This window comes from Colobus angolensis, unplaced genomic scaffold, assembly GCF_000951035.1.
Source record: "Colobus angolensis palliatus isolate OR3802 unplaced genomic scaffold, Cang.pa_1.0 Scaffold90, whole genome shotgun sequence".
Classification (NCBI taxonomy): Eukaryota; Metazoa; Chordata; class Mammalia; order Primates; family Cercopithecidae; genus Colobus; species Colobus angolensis.
Window position 1 is genome coordinate 7171430 of NW_012122932.1, and position 8768 is coordinate 7180197.

Here is an 8768-nt window from a genome sequence, read left to right on the forward strand (position 1 = left end):
TCACACCACAGAGGAGGCTGCAATTCGAATCTGCCACAGTAAAGCCTAAGAGGCCTGGTGACCTCTTGCAAGATGGAAGCCTAGTGGGACTCTGAGTCACTGTGTGGAAGTGAGGCCCCCAACCTGTGTCAGACTGTGTCAGACTATGCACGAGACAATATCAAAAACAAATGTTTGGTTTGTTGCGACACTGAGATTGTAGAATTCATGTTTCTGTTGTGAAAGGCAGTGTTAATAACCTAATTAATATAATAATTTTTTAATTTGCCTAGTAAAATAAAAGTAACAAGATGCAATGTACAATGGGTAGTTAACATACACAAAAGGTTTTTGTTTATAAAAGGATGGAAACCCTGCATAGCTTTAGAATTTTATAAAGTTATTAAATCTTCTATCAATGCTACAAAAAGCAGATGGGAGGAAAATATATGCTCACAAAGATGACAACCAACTGATAGAAATAAGTCTAAATAAATTTAAAAATTATAATGAATGTAGTCAAGTTGAACTCCTGATTAAAGGATAAATATTATCAGGTTGAATAAAAACAGTAAAACATAGTGATAACCTGCATATAAGAAACACTCCTAAAATGAACTTGAAATAAAAATGAGCCTCATAGCAATATTAAAAATGGAAATAGCTTACAAGGCAAAACTCATTGACAAGAATAAAGAGAAACACTACATTGTAATAAAAAATATAATTCGCCAAGAACATATCAAACCTATGAACTGGATGTTCACATCATTGTGCATTAAAGTATGTAAAATAATACTGACAAGCATAAAAAGAAATTGACAGGTCTACAGTTATACTGGAACATGTGAAACACCTTTGTGAGAATGAATGAGATAGCTGAAGCAGACAAAAAATTAGCGAGGCTATGAGAATCTTAACAACAAAATAGACACATTCAACATGTCTGCCAATCTACATATTTACCTCTACATTTGAGAAATAAAGTACTACTACAAGACATTTTTTTAAGAATACAAGATTTAATTTTTAAAGGAAGTCCATTTTATTCCCTTTTTCTTCTTACTGAGATAAATTTAAATTTTGAATGTCCTCTGAGCAGCAAGAAATAAAAGCTACCATACAATCATCTTTGCATCTGCATTTTTGGTTTGTTAGTGGTAGTGATAAAATAATATTTGCCTTGTTTTCATTGTCCTCAGTGGGTTTTACAAATTCGACATTAAAAGTTCAACGTTATAAACATCGAGCAGCATAAATGTGCTTTGTTTGCAAAGTTTTAAGTGAGCATTATTTAAAAGTTAAAAGAATGCTTACTACCATATTATGCAAGACAGACATATTATGGAATCATTTATTTGCAGACAGTGTTCTATAGTTTTTTTTTTTTTCATTGTGGTAAGAACAACTAACATGAGATTGCCCTCTTAAATTTTTAAGTATGTAATACATTCTTGTTGACTGTAGTTACAGATCTAATGCTTATTCACCTTGCTTGACTGAAATTATGCCCATTGATTAACTCTCCATTTTTTCCTCTCTTCATCAAAAGCACCTGGTTTTTACATCCTATCAAGGAAAGAGGCACTGAAGAGGGTAGGAAAGACAGTTTTGAATTGCCAAAACCAAGTTTTCCCCATTTCCCAGCAGTAACCATGTGGTACAGAGAGAGAAAGTGTATGTTTGGGAGGGAGAGTGCACTGACTGTGGGACTTTGCATTGGAACTCTGTGCTGTCCTATCACAATGGAAAGGAAAATAGGGTAGAATTCAATTGGCACCCAAGGAAGAAACATTTAGACCAGCTCTAGTCAGAAAGGAATCGCCCATCCCAACAGTTGGAGACTGAGTTCCAGTTAGCCCCACCATAGTGAACTAAAGTGCTCTGGGGTTCTAAATAAATTTGAAAGGCAATCTAGGCCACAGGGGTGCAATTCCTGGGAAAGCCCTGGTCCTGTGTTGGGCTTGGAGCCAGTGGACTTGGGGTACACATGATCTAGTGAGACACCAACTGTGGTGGCCAAGGAAGTGCTTATATCACCCCTCCCAAACCACAGGCAATGCAGCTCACAGCTCTGAGAAAGACTCCTTTCACCTGAGGAAAGGAGAGGGAAGAACAAACATGACTTTGTCTTGCAACTTAGATACCAGCTCAGCCACAGTTATAAAAAGCACCAAGCAAAGTCCTAAGCCCCTATTCTTGGTTGTAGCTCCTGATCAATATTTCTAGACAAACTCTGGGGCCAAAAAGAAACCCACTGCTTTGAAGGGAAAGACCCAGTCCTGGCAGAATTCATCACCTACTGACTAAAGAACCCTTGGGGCTTGAATAAATATTCACAGTAGCTAGGCAGTACTTGCCACAGGCCTTGGGTGAAGCCTACTACCAAACTGGGTTCAGGTATGAACTAGTACATTGCAAGCACCATGATGACCATGGTGAGAGACTCCTTCTACTTGAGGAAGAGACTTTGTCTTACAAGTTGGGTACCAGCTCAGCTACAGTAAAATAAAGCACCAAGCAGATTCTTAAGCACTCTGGTTTCAGGCCTTAGCTCCTAGATGGCATTTCTAGACATTCCTTGGGCCAGAAAGGAACCCATTATCCTAAAGGCAGAGACTTAGGCCTAGCGAGATTCACCACAGGCTGACTTAAGAGCCCTTGGGCCTTCAATAAACATCAGTGGTAACCAGGCATTACTTGCCCTGGGCCTTGGGCAAGACCCATTACTGTGCTGACTTCAGATCTGACCCAGCACACTCCTAGTGGTATTGGCCACAGGGATACCCTAGTCATTAACACCAGATCTGTCCTATAAGAAATACTAAAGGGACTTCTTCAATCTGAAAAAACAGGATGTTAAGAAACCATTTGAGGGCACAAAACTCACTGGTACTGAGTACACACACAAAAAATGAAATATTATAACACTATCATTGTGGTGTGTAAACTATATCAGGAACACAAAGACTAAAAGATGAACCTATCAAAAATAATAACTCCCACAACTTTTCAAGACATAAACAGCATAATAAGATATACATAGAAATAACAAAAGGTAAAAAACAGTGGGGTGGGGTGAAGCTAAAATATAGTTTTCATTAGTTTTTTCTGTTTATTAGTTTGTTTCTGCAATCAGTGTTGTCATCAGTTGAAAATAACGGGTTATGAAATGATATTTGCAAGCCTCACTGTAACCTCAAATCAAGAAACATACAACAGATGTACAAAATTAGGAAGTTAAAACATATTACCAATCACCTTCACTGAAAGGGAGATAGGAAGAAAGGAAGAGAAGGCTGGAAGGAGGCAAGGAAGGAAGACCACAAAACAACCAGGAAAAAAAATGGCAGTAGTAAATCCTTACTCATCAATAATAACACAGAATGTAAATGGACTCAGCTATCTATTCAAAAGATAAAGTGGCAGAATGAATTAAAAACCAAGTCCCAATTATCTGCTACCAGAAACACACTTCCCCTATAAAGACACACATAGATTGAAAATAAAGGAATGAAAAAAAGATATTTTATGAAAATGGAAACCAGAAAGGAGCAGGAGTAGCTATATTTTTATATCAAGTAAAAGAGATTTCAAGACAAAAACCAGAAAAAGAGGCAAAGAAGGTCTTTACATATTGATAAAGGACTCAATTCAGCAAGAGATTATAACAATTATAAATATATATGCATTCAACACTGAAGTACTGAGGTATATAAAGCAATTATTATTAGAGCTAAAGAAAGAGATAGACCCTCCAATACAATAATAGTTGGAGACTTCAACACCCCACTTTGAGCATTGGACAGATGATCCAGACAGAAAATTAACATACAAACATTGGACTTAATCTGCATATAGACCAAGTGAACCGAATAGATATTTACAAAACTTTTCATCCAAGGGCTGCCGAATACCCATTCTTCTCAGCACATGGGACATTCTGATGGCTAGAACATATTTTAGGCCACAAAACCAGTCTTAAATTTTTCAAAAAAAAAAAACAAAGAAATTTAAATAATATCAAGTGTCTTCTCTGATATAATGCAATAAAACCAGAAATCAAAAAAAAAGAGAAAGCTTGGAAACTATGCACACAAATGGAAATTAAACAATATGCTTTTAAATTATAAGTAGTTCAATGAAGAAACTAATAGGAGAATTTAAAAAAATTCTTGAAGTGTTCAAGATGGACAAATAGGAACAGTTTTGGTCTGCAGTTCCCAACATGATCCACGCAGAAGATGGGTGATTTCTGCATTTCCAACTGAGGTACCTGGTTCATCTCACTGGGACTGGTTCAACAGTAGGTGCAGCCCATGGAGGGTGAAATGAAGCAGGGCAGGGCATCGCCTTACCTGGGAAGTGCAAGGGGTTGGGGGATTTCCCTTTCCTAGCCAAGGGAAGCCATGACAGACTACCTGGAAAAACGGGACACTCCCACCCAAATATTGCACATTCCCCTAGGTCTCAGCAGCTGGCAGACAAGGAGATTCTCTCCTGCACCTCGTTTGGCAGGTGCCATGCCCAGGGAGCCTTGCTCACTGCTAGCACAGCAGTCTGAGATCGAACTGCTAGGTGGCAGTCTGGCTCAGGGAGGGGCATCTGCTGTTGCTGAGGCTTGAGTAGATAAACAAAGTGGCTGGGAAGCTCGAACTGGGCGGAGCCCACCACAGCTCAACAAAGCCTACTGCCTCTAGACTCCACTGCTGTGGGCAGGGCATAGCTGAACAAAAGGCAGCAGACAACTTCTGCAGACTTAAATGTCCCTGTCTGACAGCTCTGAAGAGAGCAGTGGTTCTCCCAGCATGGCGTTTGAGCTCTGAGAACAGACAGACTGCCTCCTCAAGTGGGTCCCTGACCCACGTGTAGCCTAACCGGGAGACAGCTCCCAGTAGGGGCTGATAGAAACCTCATATAGGTGGCTGCCTCTCTGGGACAAAGCTTCCAGAGGAAGGACCAGGCAGCAATATTTGCTGTTCTGCAGTCTCCGCTGGTGATACCTAGGCAAACAGGGTCTGGAGTGGACCTCCAGCAAACTCCAACAGACCTGCAGCTGAGGGACTTGTTAGAAGGAAAACTAACAAGCAGAAAGGAATAGCATCAACATCAACACAAAGGTCATCTACACCAAAACTCCGTCTGTAGGTCACCAACATCAAAGACCAAAGATAAAACCACAAAGATGGGGAGAAACCAGAGCAGAAAAGCTGAAAAGTCTAAAAATCAGAGTGCCTCTTCTCCTCCAAAGGATCGCAGCTCCTCTCCAGCAATGGGACAAAGCTGGATGGAGAATGACTTTGACGAGTTGACAGAAGTAAGCTTCAGAAGATCAGTAATAACAAATTTCTCTGAGCTAAAGGAGGATGTTTGAACCCATTGCAACGAAACTAAAAACCTTGAAAAAAGATTACACGAATGGCTAACTAGAATAAACAGTGTAGAGAAGACCTTAAATGACCTGATGGAGCTGAAAACCATGGCACAAGAACTTCATGATGCATGCACAAGCTTTAACAGCTGCTTCAATCAAGTGGAAGAAAGGGTATCAGTGATTGAAGATCAAATTAATGAAATAAAGTGAGAAGACAAGGATAGAGAAAAAAGAGTAGAAAGAAATGAACAAAGCTTCCAATAAATATGGGACTATGTGAAAAGACCAAATCTATGTTTGATTGGTGAACCTGAAAGTGATGGGGAAAATGGAATCAAGTTGGAAAAGACTCTTAAGGATATTATCCAGGAGAACTTCCCCAACATAGCAATCCAGGCCAACATTCCAATTCAGGAAATACAGAGAACACCACAAAGATACCTCTCGAGAAGAGCACCCCAAGACACATAATTATCAGATTCACCAAGGTTGAAGTGAAGGAAAAAGTGTTAAAGGCAGCCAGAGAGAAAGGTCAGGTTACCCACAAAGGGAAGCCCATTAGACTAACAGCAGATCCCTTGGCAGAAACCCTACAAGGCAGAAGAGAGTGGGAGCCAATATTTAACATTCTTAAAGGAAAGAATATTCAACCCAGAATTTCATATCCAGCCAAACTAAGCTTCATAAGTGAAGGAGAAATACAGTCCTTAATGGACAAGCAAATGCTGAGAGATTTTGTCACCACCAGCTCTGCCTTACAAGAGCTCCTGAAGGTAGCACTAAACATGGAAAGAAACAACTGGTACCAGCCACTGCAAACACATGCTAAGTTGTAAAGACCATCAGTGCTATGAAGAAATTGCTTCAATCAATGGGCAAAATAACCAATGAACACCATAATGATAGGATCAAATTCACACATAACAATATTAACCTTAAATGTAAATGGGCTAAATGCCCCAATTAAAAGACACAGACTGCCAAGTTGGATAAAGAGTCAAGAACCATGAGTGTGCTGTATTCAGGAGACCCATCTCATGTGCAGACACACATAGGCTCAAAATAAAGGGATGGAAAGCAAAAAAAAAAAAAAAAACAGCAATCCTAGTCTCTGATAAAACAGACTTTAAACCAACAAAGATCAAAAGAGACAAAGAAGACCATTATATAATGGTAAAGGAATCAATTCAACGAGAAGAGCTAACTATCCTAAATACATATGCACCCAATACAGGAGACAGGAGTACCCAGATTCATAAAGCAAGTCCTTAGAGACCTACCGAGAGACTTAGACTCCCACACAATAATAATGGGAGACTTTAACACCCCACTGTCAATATTAGACAGATCAACGAAACAGAAGGTTAACAAGGATATCTAGGACTTGAACTCAGCTCTGCAACAAGCAGACCCAATAGACATCTACAAAACTCTCCACCCCAAAGCAACAGAATATACATTCTTCTCAGCACTACATGGCACTTATTCTGAAATTGACCACATAATTGGAAGTAAAGTACTCCTCAGCAACTGTAAAAGAACAGAAATTATAACAAACTGTCTCTCAGACCACAGTGCAATCAAATTAGAAGTCAGGATTAAGAAACTGACTCAAAACTACATAACCACATGGAAACTGAACAACTTGCCCCTGAATGACTACTAGGTAAATAATGAAATGAAGGCAGAAATAAATGTTTTTTGAAACCAATGAGAACAGAGTCACAATGTACCAGAATCTCTGGGACACATTTAAAGCAGTGTGTAGTGGGAAATTTGTAGCACTAAATGCCCACAAGAGAAAGCAGGAAAGATCTAAAATCGACACCCTAACATAACAATTAAAAGAACTAGAGAAACAAGAGCAAACAAATTGAAAAGCTAGCAGAAGGCAAGAAATAACTAAGAGCAAAGTAGAACTGAAAGAGAGAGAGACACAAAAAAACCCTTCAAAAAATGAATGAATCTGGGAGCTTTTTGAAAAGATCAACAAAATTGACAGACTGCTAGCAAGACTAATAAAGAAGAAAAGAAAGAAGAATCAAATGGACACAATAAACTTTGATAAAGGGGATATCACCACTGATCCCACAGAAATACAAACGACTATCAGAGAATACTGTAAACACCTCTGTGCAAATAAACTAGAAAGTCTAGAAGAAATGGATAAATTCCTGGACACATACACCCTCCCAAGACTCAATGAGGAAGAAGTTGAATCTGTGAATAGACCAATGACAGGCTCTGAAATTAAGACAATAATTAATAGCCTACCAACCAAAAAAAGTCCAGGACCAGATGGATTCACAGCCTAATTCTACCAGAGGTACAAAGAGGAACTGGTACCATTCCTTCTGAAACTATTCCAATCAACAGAAAAAGGCGGAATCCTCCCTAATTCATTTTATGAGGTCAACATCATCCTGATACCAAAGCCTGGAAGAGACACAACAAAAAAAGAGAATTTTAGACCAATATCCCTGATGAACATCGATGCAAAAATCCTCAATAAAATAATGGCAAACTGAATCCAGTAGCACGTCAAAATCTTATCCACCAAGATCAAGTCGGCTTCATCCCTGGGATGCAAGGCTGGTTCAACATATGCAAAGCAATAAACGTAATCCATCAAATAAACAGAACCAAACACAAAACCACATGATTATCTCAATAGATGCAGAAAAGGCCTTTGACAAAATTCAACAGCCCTTCATGCTAAAAACGCTCAATAAACTAGGTAGTGATAGAACGTATCTCAAAATAATAAGAGCTATTTATGACAAACCCACAGCCAGTATCATACTGAATGGGCAAAAACTGGAAGCATCCCCTTTGAAAACCTTGTGCAAGACAAGGATGCCCTCTCTCAACACTCCTATTCAACATAATGTTGGAAGTTCTGCCCAGGACAATCAGGCAAGAGAAAGAAATAAAGGCTATTCTATTAGAAAATGAGGAAGTAAAATTGTCCCTGTTTGCAGATGACATGATTGTATATTTAGAAAACCCCATCATCTCAGTCTAAAATCTCCTTAAGATGATAAGCAACTTCAGCAAAGTCTCAGGATACAAAATCAATGTGCAAAAATCACAAACATTCCTATACACCATTAACAGACAAACAGAGAGCCTAATTATGAGTGAATTCCCATTCACAATTGCTACAAAGAGAATAAAATACCTAGGAATCCAACTTACAAGAGATGTGAAGGACCTCTTCAAGGAGAAGTACAAACCACTGCTCAGTGAAATAAAAGAGGACACAAGTAAATGGAAGAATATTCCATGCTCATGAATAGGAAGAATCAATATCATGAAAATGGCCATACTGCCCAAAGTAATTTATAGATTCAGTGACATCCCCATCAAGCTACCAATGACTTTCTTCACAGAATTGGAAAAAGCTACTTTAAAG